At 49.0% G+C, this 15085-nt stretch overlaps 1 pseudogene; it reads right to left on the bottom strand.

The window, feature by feature from the left end:
• Positions 1-10069: 10069 nt before the first annotated feature.
• On the bottom strand, positions 10070-14734 carry LOC101403732 (Fc receptor-like protein 6; annotated as a pseudogene).
• Positions 14735-15085: the final 351 nt, after the last annotated feature.

The raw sequence follows: 15085 nt of genomic DNA, 5'->3' as shown, positions 1-15085 counted from the left end.
TAACTTCCTCCATCCTCACTAAGCCCCTCCCTGTCCACTTGGGAAGAGTTCTTTCTCTGAGCCTGACTGTCAAAATGGTTTAGACACTGACTCATGTTTCCTGTTCCTCAAACTCAGCTCAAATCCCACTTCCTAACTGAAGCCTTCCTAGACTCCCCCTGTCTGTATTCCAGACCCTGCAAACATACCCCCTGCTCTGAGCTCTTAGAACACTTCCCATCCGGCCCTGTCCTTTGGCTCTTATCATATTCCGCCTCGGCTCTCCCTAGGCAGTTACTCTGTGGCTGCGATCATTTGATCTTATAAACATCTTTATCTCCCCAGACAGACTGCATGTTTTGGGACATCTCTGTATGTCCCACTGTTGCTGGCCCCCATGCTAGACACATGCAGCACTCAATTGATATTTTTGGAATGGATGAATGAATGAAGTCTTTCTATCTAAAGTTAGTTATGTTCCTACTTGAGAGACTAACCAGAGGAAGAACTTTAACTCTCCTTAAAAAAGCAGTTTGGACCAGAGAGCTGATCCAAATAGAAAATCTGATGGTCAAAGCTGTCCAGGATGGAATGGGTGGCTTTGGGAGGTAGTTTCTGTCCCTGGTGCTCAAGGTAAGACTGGACAATGACTTGCTTGGATTTTCTGCAGCATCTCTGGCATCAGATGGGTCTGCAGATGAGATAATCTTTAAATTTCTTCTAATACTCAATTCCCTGAGTCTGTGCTGTGATGAGCAAACAAGAGTGGTGTGTCAAGACCAAGAGCACAATGGAGGCAGATATATTCAGTTCTGGTCCTGTGCCAACATGTCATATCTTTAGGTTAGCAAATTTGGCACTTGATCAAATACTTATTGAGCAGCTTCTATGGCTTGGACACCGTCCTAAGTGCTGGGGGATTGGCAGTGACCAAAAATTTTAGATCATGACGTTGTGGAGCTCGTAGGCTAACCACTGACTATAGACCAGTAACTGCAGGTATGATGAGTCTTACCGAAGGATAAAGCAGGAGAGACTATACCGAGGGGGGTTAGCAAAGTTGAAGTCAGGAGGGCCAGGGAAAAGCTTTCAAGGGGAAATGATATTTAAGCTGAGACCTCAAGGATGAGTAGGATTTCCTAAGTGAAGAAGAGAATGAGTGGATAGTTCTTAAAATTCAATTTATGAGTATCAAACCTCAGGGATTGGGAGCTTTTGGAAAGGTAGATCAGGTCTCAGTCTGAGTATAAAAACATTTTTATTTAATCTTCCCATTTGAAAAAATAATAATTAAAGCAAAGGGGAAAAAAATGAAAACAAGGTCATGTGCATAATGTTCAGAGTTTAAAGGGTGAGGCTATCAGTTAGGTTCTCTGAGAAGCAGATGCTGAAGTTAGGAATGAAAGAGGTTTAATGGGGGAGAGGGTATTGCCTGTAAAAGATAAAAGGGGAAGGAAGCAGAATTGAGCAAGGAGGGCCTTGGACCATGATGCAGAGCAGACAGTCTCCTCTAACTCAGCAGTGAGCTCTGGAGCAAAGATCCAGCTCCCCCACTGTGCACAGTCATGGGCTGGGCCTGAAAATGGATCCACTGGAGGCTGTCAGTTAACTGCACCCTCACAGCTGAAGACAAGCTCTCTCTTGAAAGGAGATCCAAAGGTACCTTCAAGGCTGCTACAGTGAATATACTGATCAGCCAAAAGGTAACTGTGTTCAGATTAATTAAATCTGTCTCCATAAATAAGTATAAACAGTACATCATGCTTATTGAGCAAAGGAAAATAATTTTCACCCCCCACCCCCCATCCTCGCTAAGCCCTCCTGGTCCAAGGTGGAGAAAGTACATCTCAGAACGTGATTTTCAAGTGCTCTGAAAATCTGATTTCCATTTTGGCTTTTATTCATCTCTTGGCCCTGCCCTGAAGCCACACCCTGCCCCTCTTTACTCCTTTAATCTTCTTCAGTGGAGTGGTCTTCTCCTGCCCTGCCCCAGATGAGAACTGTGGCCTTGGTTTCTAGTCTCAGTTCAGAAATGAGAACTTCCTGTCCCATGCAATATGGAAAATTCCAAAATTAAATTAGAATCAAACAATCTCCCTTCCCCTGGCTTGGATCTGTTTCAGGCTGGAAGCCTGCAAAGGGGAAGAGAGAAAGGGCCTGCTCTCTATTCAGCTTCACCCTTCACCTCTGCTTCCCTCAACTCACGTCCCCCAACTCACATTCCCCCTCTCCAGGAGGTGGGGCAGGGAGGGAAGGTGATGAAATTGTTCTTACCAGGCTGAGTGGCTTTGCTCTCTGCGGGTCTGGCAGATGGTTAAGATGGACTCTTTTCTCTTGAGGAGCAGTTTTGTGGGTTCTTAAGAGTTTCTGCTGATTCCCTCTCTCCTATTCTTGACCCAGGGTGGATGCATCTCTATTCTGGCTGGTCCTTTGAAACTCCTTTCTCAGCCCCTGGACATCTGGCCATACATCTCATCTCCTCCCCTTGCCCCTCCAACTGTCCCCACTGTACAGTACCCAGACCAACCAAGCAGGCTGTGTCTCATGGGTTGCCCACAGAACACACTCCTTGCCAATCTTGGCAAGGCAAGATCTTGGCAAATTCCAAGATCCACAACAAGCACCACATTCCTGGCTGCCCAGTGAGAGTCTCATCTCAATCCACAGTCAGTTCTAACTCTCCCAGGCCTGACCCAGGTTCCTGTCTCCTCAGACCCTCACCTGCAGAGCACACATTTCAAAGCTCTCCAAGTGCTCTCCTTAAAGTCCGCTCACTTGGCTTGTGGTCAGACACAACATTGTCTATCCTTTGAGGGAAAAGGTGGGGACTCACAATAAAATAAGCTATTTCCAAAGAAATTTCTTTCCCATCTCCCTCTCTCAAGTCCCCATCCATGGATAAGGGGTTCCAAGAGCAGTGACACAGGTTCCCCTTCATCCCAGCTGTAAATCCCATGAGGGGGGAGCTCCCTCACACTGCCTTTGATCTCCTGACACCTGTCACATGGACACCTTCGTGAAACCACAGCAGGGGGAGTTCCAGCTAACATCTTGCTTGTAGCAGACACTTAGGGTTCCCTACCACAGCCTTTGACTCAGTTGATTTCTACACTGCAGTGGTGACAATTTCATGATTGTGCCCCCCACCCTGCAGTTTGCATCTCTGATTTTCTGCTTCAGGGCTTTCTCTGAAGCAGTAGAAGGTCATCAGCACAGGCGCAGTGCAGCCTGGAAGTGTGGGGGAGTGTACCGACCCCAGAGGCAGCCCAGCCAGTGGAGCACTGAGTTGATGGGGAGATGTCCCAGCCTCCCTGCCCTTCCATGGGGCAATTCTGAGCCTTGTTCTCCACGGCACTTCAGTGAGATTTAGCCCCAGTTGCCAACAGCTGTAACCAACCATTGACACGCCCTTTATTGACTTTTCTCCCCTCCCTCTCTCATGTTCCTCATTCTTTGAGGTTTGCTTCCTGGATTGTCTCCCAGAAAGACTTCCTTCACCCAAGTTCTTGTCAAAAGCTCTCTTTGGGCGGAACCTAGACTGAGATACTATTATAAATGATAAAGTAGTTGAGTCAGCAAAATTTAGATCCTCTGTCTCTTCTGCCTGTGTTTTTAGGGGCAAAAAGTCAATGAGAAATAAGCCTCCCACCCCAATTCTTCTGATACAACAGCCTTGGGAAAGAGGGGCCAGTGAAAATCTTGTCTTGCTCTGATGGAGAGGATGCAGGGGTCATAAAGGGTCAAACCTTTGATCAGACTGTCTCCTCAGCTTCTCTTTGGGTCTGGAAAGATGGGGAGCCACACAGCAGAGCCATGGTCCTGGAGGAGCTATTAGCAGATAAGTTCCAAATAAGTCACTTCCCTTCCAAAGCAAAGCCAGGTGAGACCTGCATGTTCTGGGGCCTTCTATTCTGGGGCCTGCTGTGCACTTGATACATGGTTTGCCTTCTTCTTTTCTTTTCTTCTTTTTTAAGTGTCAGGGTTAAAAGAGTGATTATGCTGAATCATGAAGGTGGCCGGAGAGAACTGAAACAGTCTGTGGATTATTGAAGTGCACTCAAAGGAGCCATTATGAAACAGGAGAAAGGAGTATTCCTTGCAGAGGGACCAGCCTGTGCAGGATCCCCAAGGTGGGAGAGAGCCGAGCACATGGAGGCACAGACGGCATCCCAACCAGGTGGGGTAGAGAGAGTGAGGTGGAGAACTGCTGGGGTGGGGCTGCAAAGACGGACTGGACGCAGCTTACCAGGGCTGTAGAGACCTGGTCAGGAGTTTATAAGTCATACTCTATAAAGAAGTTTACCTTTGACGGGGAGGAGAAATATAGGATGGAAGTGAAGGGAGCACATAATGTAGAGGGAAGTTTTATTGCTGTTGATTTTTTAAGATGGGAGAGATTTGAACATATTTAAATGCCGAGAAGAGAAGCAAGTAGGGAGTGGAGCTGCAGAGGCAGGAAAGAAAGGAGATGACCAATGAAGCAAAGCCTGAGATTCAGAGCCCGGGAAGAAGAACCAGGCTTAGATCACAAGATGATCCTTTATCATAATAAGAAAAGGTGGTCAGAGATGCAGGTAGATCTGTATGTGGCAAGGAGTTACAGAGAGTCCTATCTGGTGGTTTCAATTTTCTCTGTAAAGTAGAGTCAGATGATCTGCTGAAGCTCCAGGTTTATGTGTGTGTCTCAAAGGCAGGTATTTCAGGAGAAAGGACAGTTTGAGACAGATGAGGTGACTCTGTGTCCAGGTTTCTTGGGACAGTCTCAGTTTAAGCCTGTTGTCCTGGCCTAATTATTAATAGTGCCTCTTTCCACTCTTAGAAAGTGTCCTGGTTTGTAGGATAAATTATGTGGTTACCCTAAAACAGGAGCAAAATACTATTAAAGGAATCACAGTGAGATAGCTAAGCTTTACGAGTTCGAGACCACCCTTAGCTTTTCTGGTCAGCAAATTGCCCTGAAGCTCTGGAGAGAGGCAGTGGGGCGGGCAGGGGATAAAAGAACGCATCTGGAACCAAACTGCGCGGGCTCCTTCATCTGCAGAATGGGATACTCACAATACCTGCTTTATAGGGTGGTTGTGGAAATGAAATGACACCTGTAAGGCGCTGTCACAGACCCTCGCACATGGTGAGGGCTCAGCTAATGTGAGTTGTGGTTATTACTAAAAGTTGGTTACGGGTAAAGACTGTGTGCTTTGGCATTATGAAGACCTGGGGCCCACTTGTAATTGGCCAGGGTGTGTGGCTATTGAAGAGAAAATGCAGGAAGTCTCTAACATAAGGCACATGAATGGGTTTATTCAAGAATGTTCGCTGGCAGCACCAATCAGCTCCTGGCTTGGGGAGACAGCACTGCTGCTGGGAACAGCCCAGCCCAGCCTGTTCACCAGATCACCCCGTAATGTATGCAGAGACCACATGCTAGGCTGAGCCCCTTTAATGCACTGCCTGAACAACTCATTCCTTGTCTCTCAGGCATCACAGATGCCAGAGTGGTTCTTACACACACACACCCTTCCCGCAACTTCCCTCGTAAGTACAATTTGTCTGCCTTCTTTTCTAAAATCGACTCACTGGGTTGTGTGTCCTCTGTTTCCTTTATGCTTGTTGTTCTCAAAAAGCAGGTTTTTTACCATCTGCATCAGAACCGCACGGAGGGATGGTTAATGCTGATTCCTTTGGCCTCACTCCAGACCCAGGGAATCAGGATGGGAACCTTGGTGGTGGGGCCTGCAAATCCTCCTGATTATGAAGGTCCCCAGGGCATTCCACTGTACGCTAAAGTCTGAGAATGCTACGCTTTGCCTGCTCCTCTGTTTTGCTGAAGCAGAGAGGAAGTTCCCCAGCCGGCGACACCTTTGTCTCCAATCATAAAAGGTTTCTTTCCCCTGAGTAGAGCTGTGACATGGCTGCCTTCTTGGGCTGGGCTTCCTAGAACATGAGAGGGTCCCCTGGGGCTTTTAATCTGTCCTCCTTGGCGTCCCCTTGGGGATTCAGAAGAGCTGTCCCATGGACTGCTGGGGGAAGCAGGTTCGAGGCCGGGAGCTTCAACCTGAGGTGTCTGCTTTTATCCTTTGTCATATGGGTGTGCTGAAGCAGAACTTGCTCGAAAACAGGGTTCTGTTGCTTAAAAAGTTTAAAATCTACTGATGTTGTCCAACCCCTTATTTTACAAATCAAACACACAAAAAACAAAAACCAGAGGTCCAAGTGATAGAGGAACTTCTCCAAGGCCACACAGTTTAGTGGCAAAGCTGGGGTCCAAAGTCAGGTCTCCTGGTGTCTACTGGCAGGACTTTACTTGATTAAACTAATTCAGGATGAACAGAACTATACCTGGTGGTGTCCCAGCACATAGAAAACCCTCAGTAAATATTATTATTATTGTTGGGGTCATTATTAATTTGTATTTGTATTCATTTTTAATTGTTAATTTGAATTTGAGACTGAAGGCACTCAAAGAGAGCCCAAAGGGAACAGACAGAAGTAGCTTGAGGAGAGCCACTGGCCGCCCAGACAGGTCTGCACATGAGACTATTTCTCTTAGCGAAGTCAGCTGAGTTCAGGCTCCAGCTCTTCACAGTCCAGGCTCAAAATTCCAGCTCGTCAGTGTCCCAGAGTGGACCAGAATGTGGGATGCTGCCTCATTTTATCAACTGACATATAAAATTAGCCATTCATCCTACAAATATTTATGAAGCCCCAACTAAGTGCCAGGCACTGTTGTAGATGTGAGCTGCAGCATAGAGCAGGAAAACACGGAGCTTACATTATAATTAGGGTGGGGGTGGGGGAGATAAGCAATACACATCAAACAAACAAATAGACAACATGAAGTAATAAAGCACTGTGAGGGAAAACAAAGCAGGGTGAGGGAATAAGGAGGGACAGGGGCAAGAAGTCTCCTTTGCTGAAGGCCTTCAGCTCAGATACACCAGTTGCAGTTACATTGCCCTGGCATGTCCCTGCACACAGTCAGTACGCGGAGTTATCAACATGCTGCCCCGGGGAGCACGGTGTTAGAGGAAAGGAGATGATCTATAATTCAACAATTTGGTGACAACCTACTGTGTCCATCTCTGCAGTGTGCTCCTTCTGCCCAGCTGCCGGGCTGACAGAGTCCCCAGAGGGAACTCGGACGGCATTGCCAGGGTTCACTTCCGTGACTCTGCTTGTAATAAGGCCACACCACTTCATCTCGTTTTTCTAAGGTAGACACCTTCATTTGATCATTTGTTTCTTTGGGGATAATTTGCAAATCTCACCTCTGATCCACTAAGTTTTGACTTAATACTATGGGACTCAGAACGCAGTCTCATATTCTCCTTTTCCAGGGCTACCTACTTCCCCCCCGCTGCACCCTCCCAACATATTCAATACTCTTCTTGGTAAAGGCTGCGGCTCTCTCATCGTCAGATACAAAATGCCCTCACTAGGGAAGGCTCTCTCTTCCCTGTCAAGTCCCCCGTAAAGCTTATCTCGTATAAAGGTTTTAAGACACCCCATGGTGTCACTCCGCTCTCTGGGTCAAATCCTTCTTCCTAGGGGAGAGGGGGCTGTCTGGAGTCTTGACCTCAGAGCATGAAAGGTGGCTTGGAGTTTAGGCCATCGGATTGTGGGACAGGATCTCCTGCAACTGAGAGGTGTCCCTTCTCTGAGGGGAGAGCAGCCTGGTAACAAAACACCAACAGTGGAGACATTTTCTCCCGATCTATGGAAATGATGAAGGGGTGGGGAGGGCCTCAGGGATGCCCCCAGTCTACTAGAAGAGGAAATGGAGGGACATAAAAAGAAGTGGAGGATCTAGGAGCCCCCACCACAACCGCTCTGTGGTAGGGGAAGGAGCCATGGAGGAGAATTTTCCTAGGATGGATGACTCCTGGCTCTAGGGGTAGCCAGTCTGGCTAACTGTGAATCGCTGCATTGGGAGGGGGTGGAGGAGGGGGCAAGGGGTATTGTTCCTAACTGGTTGCTTTTCTGAAGTTCAGCAAAGGCTATGCAGTCCAGTCCTTCCTTTAGCACAGTGGTTTCTGGACTTCAGAAAATATCCACACAACCCTTTCCTCAAAGGAAATATTACAATATATGAAACAGATAAAAATGGACTATTCTGGAAGAAGCTGGAGAGTGTATCCCCTCTCAGCTTAAACCCCAAAGCAACTCCTTGGAGCTGTAAGGGCTCTGTGGAGTTCCTCTGCTGGGGGAGGGGGTTGCAGATGGCAAAGAAATGAGGCAGCATGAAAAGGTGGAATTCCAGGTCTTCTACCCCTATTTCAAATAGAATAGATGGGCTTTCTCCTATTCACATATTGGGCTTGTGAAAAGATTCCCTGTGGGGAGAAAACTTCCCTTTTAAAAAAAATCCCCCACTCTATTCAAAATCCTTTAATATAGTGTTTATCACCAATTTTGTAGACTTCAAAACACAAAAGAATACCATATGTTCCTGTAAGTAATCATGGCTTGCTCTGGCAGTGGCCCTCAAAGTTGAGGTAGGGGAGAATCACTAACCCAGGTTAAGCGGCATGATCAGAAAGCTGAAACCTGAACCACATCACATAAGGACTTACTGAAGTGCTTTGATGCAGTGCCCAGCTCCTGGGTGGGGGGTGTTATAAAGTAGGAATATTCAATGGGGCTATGGAAAAGATGCAGCTAAAGATACCGCTTACTACCATCACACAACGTCCTCTTGAAAAAAAATGCCTCCCCATGGCAGGAACAGCAGGGCTGTTTCCCTGCGCAGCCCTGTGATTGCATAGCAGACCTCACTGCCCTCTCTGAGTTGCTGCTGAAGAGTGGAGACCGCTTCTGTAGCCCTCTCACGCAATTTGGATACAGACCCTGTTCCTTGCTCTGGGTTATCTTCCTACCCTGCTTTCTTCTAATCTCATTTTCCTAACTGATTGGTGTCTCATCTTGCCACCCTGTATACATTTTGTAAGACGTGCGCGAGTTTAGCCCAGCATACGGTTAGACAGATCACAGTCTACACAATACCACCCTCACTTCTGACACCAAATGCAAGTTCCAGGGGTTCCCCAAACCACCCTTAGTTTCAGTAAGTTGCTAGAAGGTCTCACAGACCACACCGAAAGCTTTTATGCTCACAGCTATGGCTTATTACAGGGAAAGAATACAGATTAAAATCAGCCTAGGGAAGAAGTGCAGAGGCCCAGGAAAAGCACCAAACATATCCTCTCCCTGTGGAATCCTAGGACAGTGTTCTTCTCCTGGCATCAATGTGACAATACACACAGAAAAGCTCACGTGAACCCTGGTGCCGTTTTTGTTGGGGCTGGATGGCATACGGCCCAGGTGGCTAACCTTTAGTCTCTAGTCCTTCCAAAGGCGGGGCAGATACCTTCAGCCTCCAGTCCCTGTGGAAGCAGAAATGATATTGCATGGCCCAAAGCCCTCATCATAAATCACACTGCCAGACTGTCTGGTGGCCAAGGTCCCTGTGCAAACAAAGACATTCCTATCAGACATGACATTCCAAAGGTCTGAAGATCACCTCCCAGTAGCCAATAGCAAGTCCGGGTCTATCTTTGGGTAAAGTTAATTCTTCACTACCCAACATGTTAAATTCATTTTTTAAACAAGGTGTGGAGAAGAAAAGAATGGATGAACTAACCAATCAAACCGAATCAGTCCAGACATGACCAGACTCCTGGCAACTGCCCCACATTGATGATGATGCCGCTGGGGGAGAAATCAAGGGTGAGGGACTCCAGCAGGGACATTATGTGCCCAGAGCCACTGAGCCCCTCTGTGGTCTGGTTGTGCTGCTAGTGGTACCCTGGGTTGGAGGAGGGGGCCAGGGGTACTGCTCGGCCTGAGTGAGGGAGGAGAGACATCTTGCGGTGCCCTCCGAGACCAGGGAAGGCACAGAGATGCTGACGCAGACACAGGCAGACTCATTCCATCTTCTCATGTTATTAGGTAAGGGATTCCTAGGCAGAGTAGGTTAAGATGGTCACGTGTGCCGTAGAAGGTTGGAATTCTGGTGGATTTGCGGAACTGTTTGGGAAGAATGCTCAGTCAAGGTCATAGTTTGCGCCCGGGGTCTAGAGACTCAAAGCCACTCTCACAACTCTTCAGGCAGCACTCGGGCAAAACAACTGTTGTTTCTCCCCTGGCACTCCAAGGAGTCCTGGGCAAGAGGAAGCCTGAGCTCCAGAAACACCTCCTGTCTGTGGGGCCGCAGAGTGCCCTCTGCAGAGGGACCCACCTCAGCAACAAGGGGAAAAGGAAATGCAGCCAGCTGGGAGGAGAAGGTGCCTGCAGGTCCAGGGGAGAAATGCGGGCCAAGCTGATGTTGCAGGACTTCCTGCAGGTCTCTGGAGCTCCTCTGCACACAGGACTCCAGCTCTGGCCTCTCTCTGTTCATGTCCCTGTGTGTGCCTCTGTTGGGCTCTCCTCCTCCTGGCTCTGTCTCTCTAACACACACTGTATAGTTAACTTGGGCTGCCACAACAAAATACCATAGACTAGGTGGCTTAAACAACAGAAATTTATTTTCTCACAGTTCTGGAGTCTGGAAGTCCAAGAGCAGGTGCCAACCAGATAGGTTTCATTCTGAGGCTTCTTCTCTTGTCTTGTAAGGGGCTGCCATCGCAATGTGTGCTTACGTGACCTTTTCTTATGGCATGGAGAGAGAGAGAGAGCCGTCCAGTGTGTCTTCTTATAAGGACACTAATCCCTTCCTGAGGGCTCCACCATCATGACCTCACCTAATTCTAACTACCTCCCAAAGGCCTCCTCTCCAAATACCATCACATTGGGGGTTAGGGCTTCAACATACGAATTTGGTGGTGGGGGTGGGGGGTGGAACACAAACATTCAGTCCATAACACACACCCTATGGTCTATCCGCAGGAGAGAAGTTGCCCATGTCTCAGGCTAAAATCCAGATGGCTCAGTTTTAGTGAAATCCCAGGAAAGCAGTTCTCTAGAGGGTCCACAACATCTGTGATTGTAAAAAGGAGGTCTATCTAACGGCTTATTTGCATGTGACATGAGAATCCTCTCTCTCTCTCTAATATCTCCCTCCTCCAATCCCCCCATACTCTGAGTCGGGCATGGTGGGAGGTACGCAGAGGAGTGAGAAGTGACCCTGTGAGCTTGCTGGGGCTCAGAACCCGGCTGGGGGACAAGACGTACCGTCCAGGGAGAGTGTCTCGGGCCCACTTGACTCTTTGGAGACGCTGTTCTCGGCCTCACAGGGGTAGTTCCCAGCACCCTGCTCTGATGTCACCAGGAAGAGGAGGGAGGTGGCTCCCCCATAGGGGGCCAGGCGGTTCCCCAGGATCTCTCCGTCGAGGTAGAATGAGTACCGGATCGGAGAGGAGCCCCTCTGGGCCTCACAGAGAAGCTCCACCACATTCCCCACAGTGAAGCTGGTGGGCCCGGGGCTCAGGGTGAGCAGAGGTCAGGACACAGGAGCTGGGGCAGCACACGAGATGGGAGGGTCAGCTGGACCACCCAGGCTCCTGGCTCCTGCTCCCCTAGGGACCCCTCCCCACACTCCCAGGGGCCCACTGCCTGATGCCCAGACCTCTAGGGAGGGTCTCCCCTCCCTCCCCCACTTACCCCACACCCTGATCTCCAGCTGGGGGCTCTGTTTCTGGACCCAGCCTCCCTCAGGGGCCACCTCGCACCAGTAAAGCCCAGAGTCTCCCTCCTGGGCTCCTGGGATGCAGAGTTCTGGGTGGAGGCCCCTGTCCTGCAAGACATGGCCCTCCTTATGGAAGGAGAACAGGAGTCACAAGGCTGACCTCTGAGGGTGCAGCTTCATCTGACATCTCAGGGTCACCGGGCTCCCCTCATGGGGCTCAGGAGAGGGGATGGCGCTCAGCACAGGATGCGGGAAGAGCTCTGAGGAGAGGCAGGCCCAGGACTCAGGAGGAGAATCCTGGACAGTGAGGCCCAGGAGGCTGAGGTCAGAGCTTCAGCACATCCCAGGCCACAGCCCCGGGCCCCATGGGAAACACTGTCATTGTCTCTTGGGACCTGGCCTCTCAGCCTACCCACTAGCTCTGAAATGACTCCACACGCCTGAGCCCCCCTGGAATCCCGGAAAGCCAGAGCCGGAGGGGCCTTAGAGACCATTTGTCCCCAGAGGGGAAGGGTGTGGCCCAGGGTCTCAAGGGGGGGTGAGTGGCAGGGCTGGTTCAGGGCTCTTCCCAACCCCTCCCCAAGACATCCCACCTCCTTCCCCTGGCTCCAGACGTGCCCCATGGTGGGTGGGCAGGGCATTCAGACAGCATCATGGACATCCAGGGCCCTGTGGACTGGCCCAACATCAGGGGCAGCCAGAGGGGGTTGCTGCCCAGAGAGCTACTGACCTTTAGAGGCCAGATCCTTGAGCAGCACCCTACTCCCCCCAACCCCCTAAGCTGGACTCACCTTGGACCTGAACCAGGGTGGTCCCTGAGGTTTGTTTGCTCATGTATGGACCATATGTCACCTGCCCAGTGCACGTGTTCTGGCCACTGTTTTTCACTGTTGCTGTCCCCACAGACAGGGGCTGGTTGTCCGTAGAGAAGTGGAGGAATTTCCCATCTTTGTAGAACTCCACCTGGGTCAGGGCTGCGTTCCTCATTCCCCGGCATCTCAGAGTCAAGACGTGTCCTTCACACATGGAGTTTGGCCAGGCTTGGAGGTTCAGCTGGACTGTGAGACAAAGGAACAGGGTCACCCTGGAGCTGCAGGTCCCATTAGCCCATTTTCTCCCTCTGTCCCCCAGCCTAGGTCCTCCCACTGGGGATGGAGGCTTCTGGACGGCACCTGCGCAGCTGTCACTGCCCCCCAGTCCTTCAAGCCAGACAAGGGCCAGGGCCTCTGCTTTCCTTTCCCCTCCTTCCTCTCTCCTTCCTCTTCTCCTCTACTTTCCCTCATTTCTTCTGTCTTTTCCTCTCTCCCTGACCCTACTATATATTGGGCTTTCCTCATCCTTGACATGTTTGGTTCCAGCTGGAGTCATTCCAACCACTTAGCTACCTTTTTCTTCCTGAAAAGAGTCCCATTTTTCACACCTCACAGCCTGCCCTGGTCCAGGCTGACCCAGTAGCCCTCACCTCCAGTGACAGTTCCAAGGAGTCCCCGTGAGAATCCAGGGATGGGGAAACCTAAGCTGGTTCCCTCCTACCTCCCTCCTCAGAGGCTCTCCCAGGCCCAGACCCCATCAATGCTGCATGCCAATGCCCACCCCAGCAGGGTATGGGTGATGCTAAGGAGGTAGAATCTATAAGACTTGGTATATGTGTTGTTTATAACAGTAAAAGAGTAAGAACAACTACAATGTTTATTAATAAGGGACTGGTTAAATAAATTACAATCTAGCCATATAATGAAATATAATGTAGCCATGAGAAAGAAAGAGGTAGGTCCATAAATACCTGCATGGAATGAGGCCCAAGATAAAGTGTTAGGGAAGGAAAATTAAAAGCAACACGTGAAACCATGTGTACAGTGCACCTCCATGTCTGTATAAAAAGAAGTACATATTCATAAACATATATATGTTTGCATATGTGTACAAATTTTTTAGAAGATAGTAGGTAGACTGGTAACTCCTGGGCTAGGATTGGCAAGAAATGGTTTTCACAATGTACTTCTTATTTCTTTTAAAAAATGTTTTCTAATGTTCTTACCACATTCACCTATATTTTTCAATTAAAAAGCTAGATAAAATAAAAGATTCTGACCTTCTTTATTTCCCCATACATCCTTCAGCAAACTCTTCTTACCTGAAGTTACCCAAGCATGGATCCATTCCTTGCAACTGAAGATCCTAAGGAACTGAGTTTCTCAGTGCACAGTGAGAACCGTTGGGAGGAGGTAAGGTGTAGACTCTAGAATTGAGAATCCAGGAGACTGTAGCTTAGGCAGAATAGGAAAAGTCGATGAGAAGACCAAGAACTAACGATAGGCTTGCAATTTTGTTGAGGGCAAGAGACAAGAGAGACACAAAGCATGGCAGAGCCCATGTCTTGAAGTTACATGCCAAGGTCCCAGGTAGCATTGGAAGACGTGAGGTTAGCAGAACCAGTCTTTACTCAGAGACAAAAAAATGGATTTTCTGCTGAAAGTTGGTCCTGGCATCACTTTCTCTGTCTCCTCAGTTGTAGGAAAGATTCATTGTGTTCCTGTTTGATGAGCTCCCAGTAGAGCCAGTCACAGTGTCCCACAGGGCTAAGACTTCTGTTGATGGAGAGACATGGTGCAAATGGGAGAAAGTAGCAGAGAAAGAAAATCAGAATGCACCCAGACACAGATGTTTGTCACTGGGTACTAGGGAGAAGAGGGAGGTCCAGGGCCAGTCACAGGAGGGAAGAGATACTGAGATCTCCCTTGCCTTCAGCTCTGGAATAAACCACGGCACAGGTGGACACAAAAGCCTGAGCTCAGTAAGATGGAGCCAGCCTTACTGACTGATCTAGAGTCAAGGGCTGTAGCAACCTCAACCAGACAACTATCCCCTCAGACATTTCCAAACAGCCTGGGTGGTCAGAATGGGACATGAACATAGGCATACACACAGAAACAGCAGGAAAATGAAATTAAAGATGTACTAAACTTTTTGTCTCCATTTGCAATGGAGAAAAGCAATGGGGATTAGATTTGATAGTAGGACTTTCTGACAGATAGAGTGGTTAAATGTGGGAATGGTGGATACAAGAGGATAAGTGAGCCCTCTTACTCCCTCCTCCTACACACATTTGGAAAGTGCCAGCCCCCACCTGGTCATAGTTCCTAAAAAGCTTCATAGGACCATTTCCACACAACATCTGGTCATCCTGGTTTTAGGGTCTCCATGGAGCCAGCCCATAGCATACCTATCCCCACTCCCTGCTTCAGGAGGAATAAGGAAAGGAGGTCAGATATGACTTAAATGATAACCACCTCATCCTCTAAGAAGAAGCAGGCAGGACAAGACCCAGGCTGGAGGTGGGGGACTTTATAAAGGAGAACTTGACTTTGGTGTCAATTATTAGGGAGAAGGTGGATCTTTTACAGGACACCAGATCTGATGAGGTGGATCTCAGCAGGTGGAAAGGACTCCTAAGCTCCCAGGAGCCTGGCTCCAACTTGAAGGAGG

Source organism: Ceratotherium simum, chromosome 2 (assembly GCF_057802395.1).
Source record: "Ceratotherium simum simum isolate JZ-2026a chromosome 2, ASM5780239v1, whole genome shotgun sequence".
Lineage (NCBI taxonomy): Eukaryota > Metazoa > Chordata > Mammalia > Perissodactyla > Rhinocerotidae > Ceratotherium > Ceratotherium simum.
The sequence above is the reverse complement of the archived record's forward strand: the minus strand, read 5'-3'. Positions and strand labels throughout refer to the sequence as shown.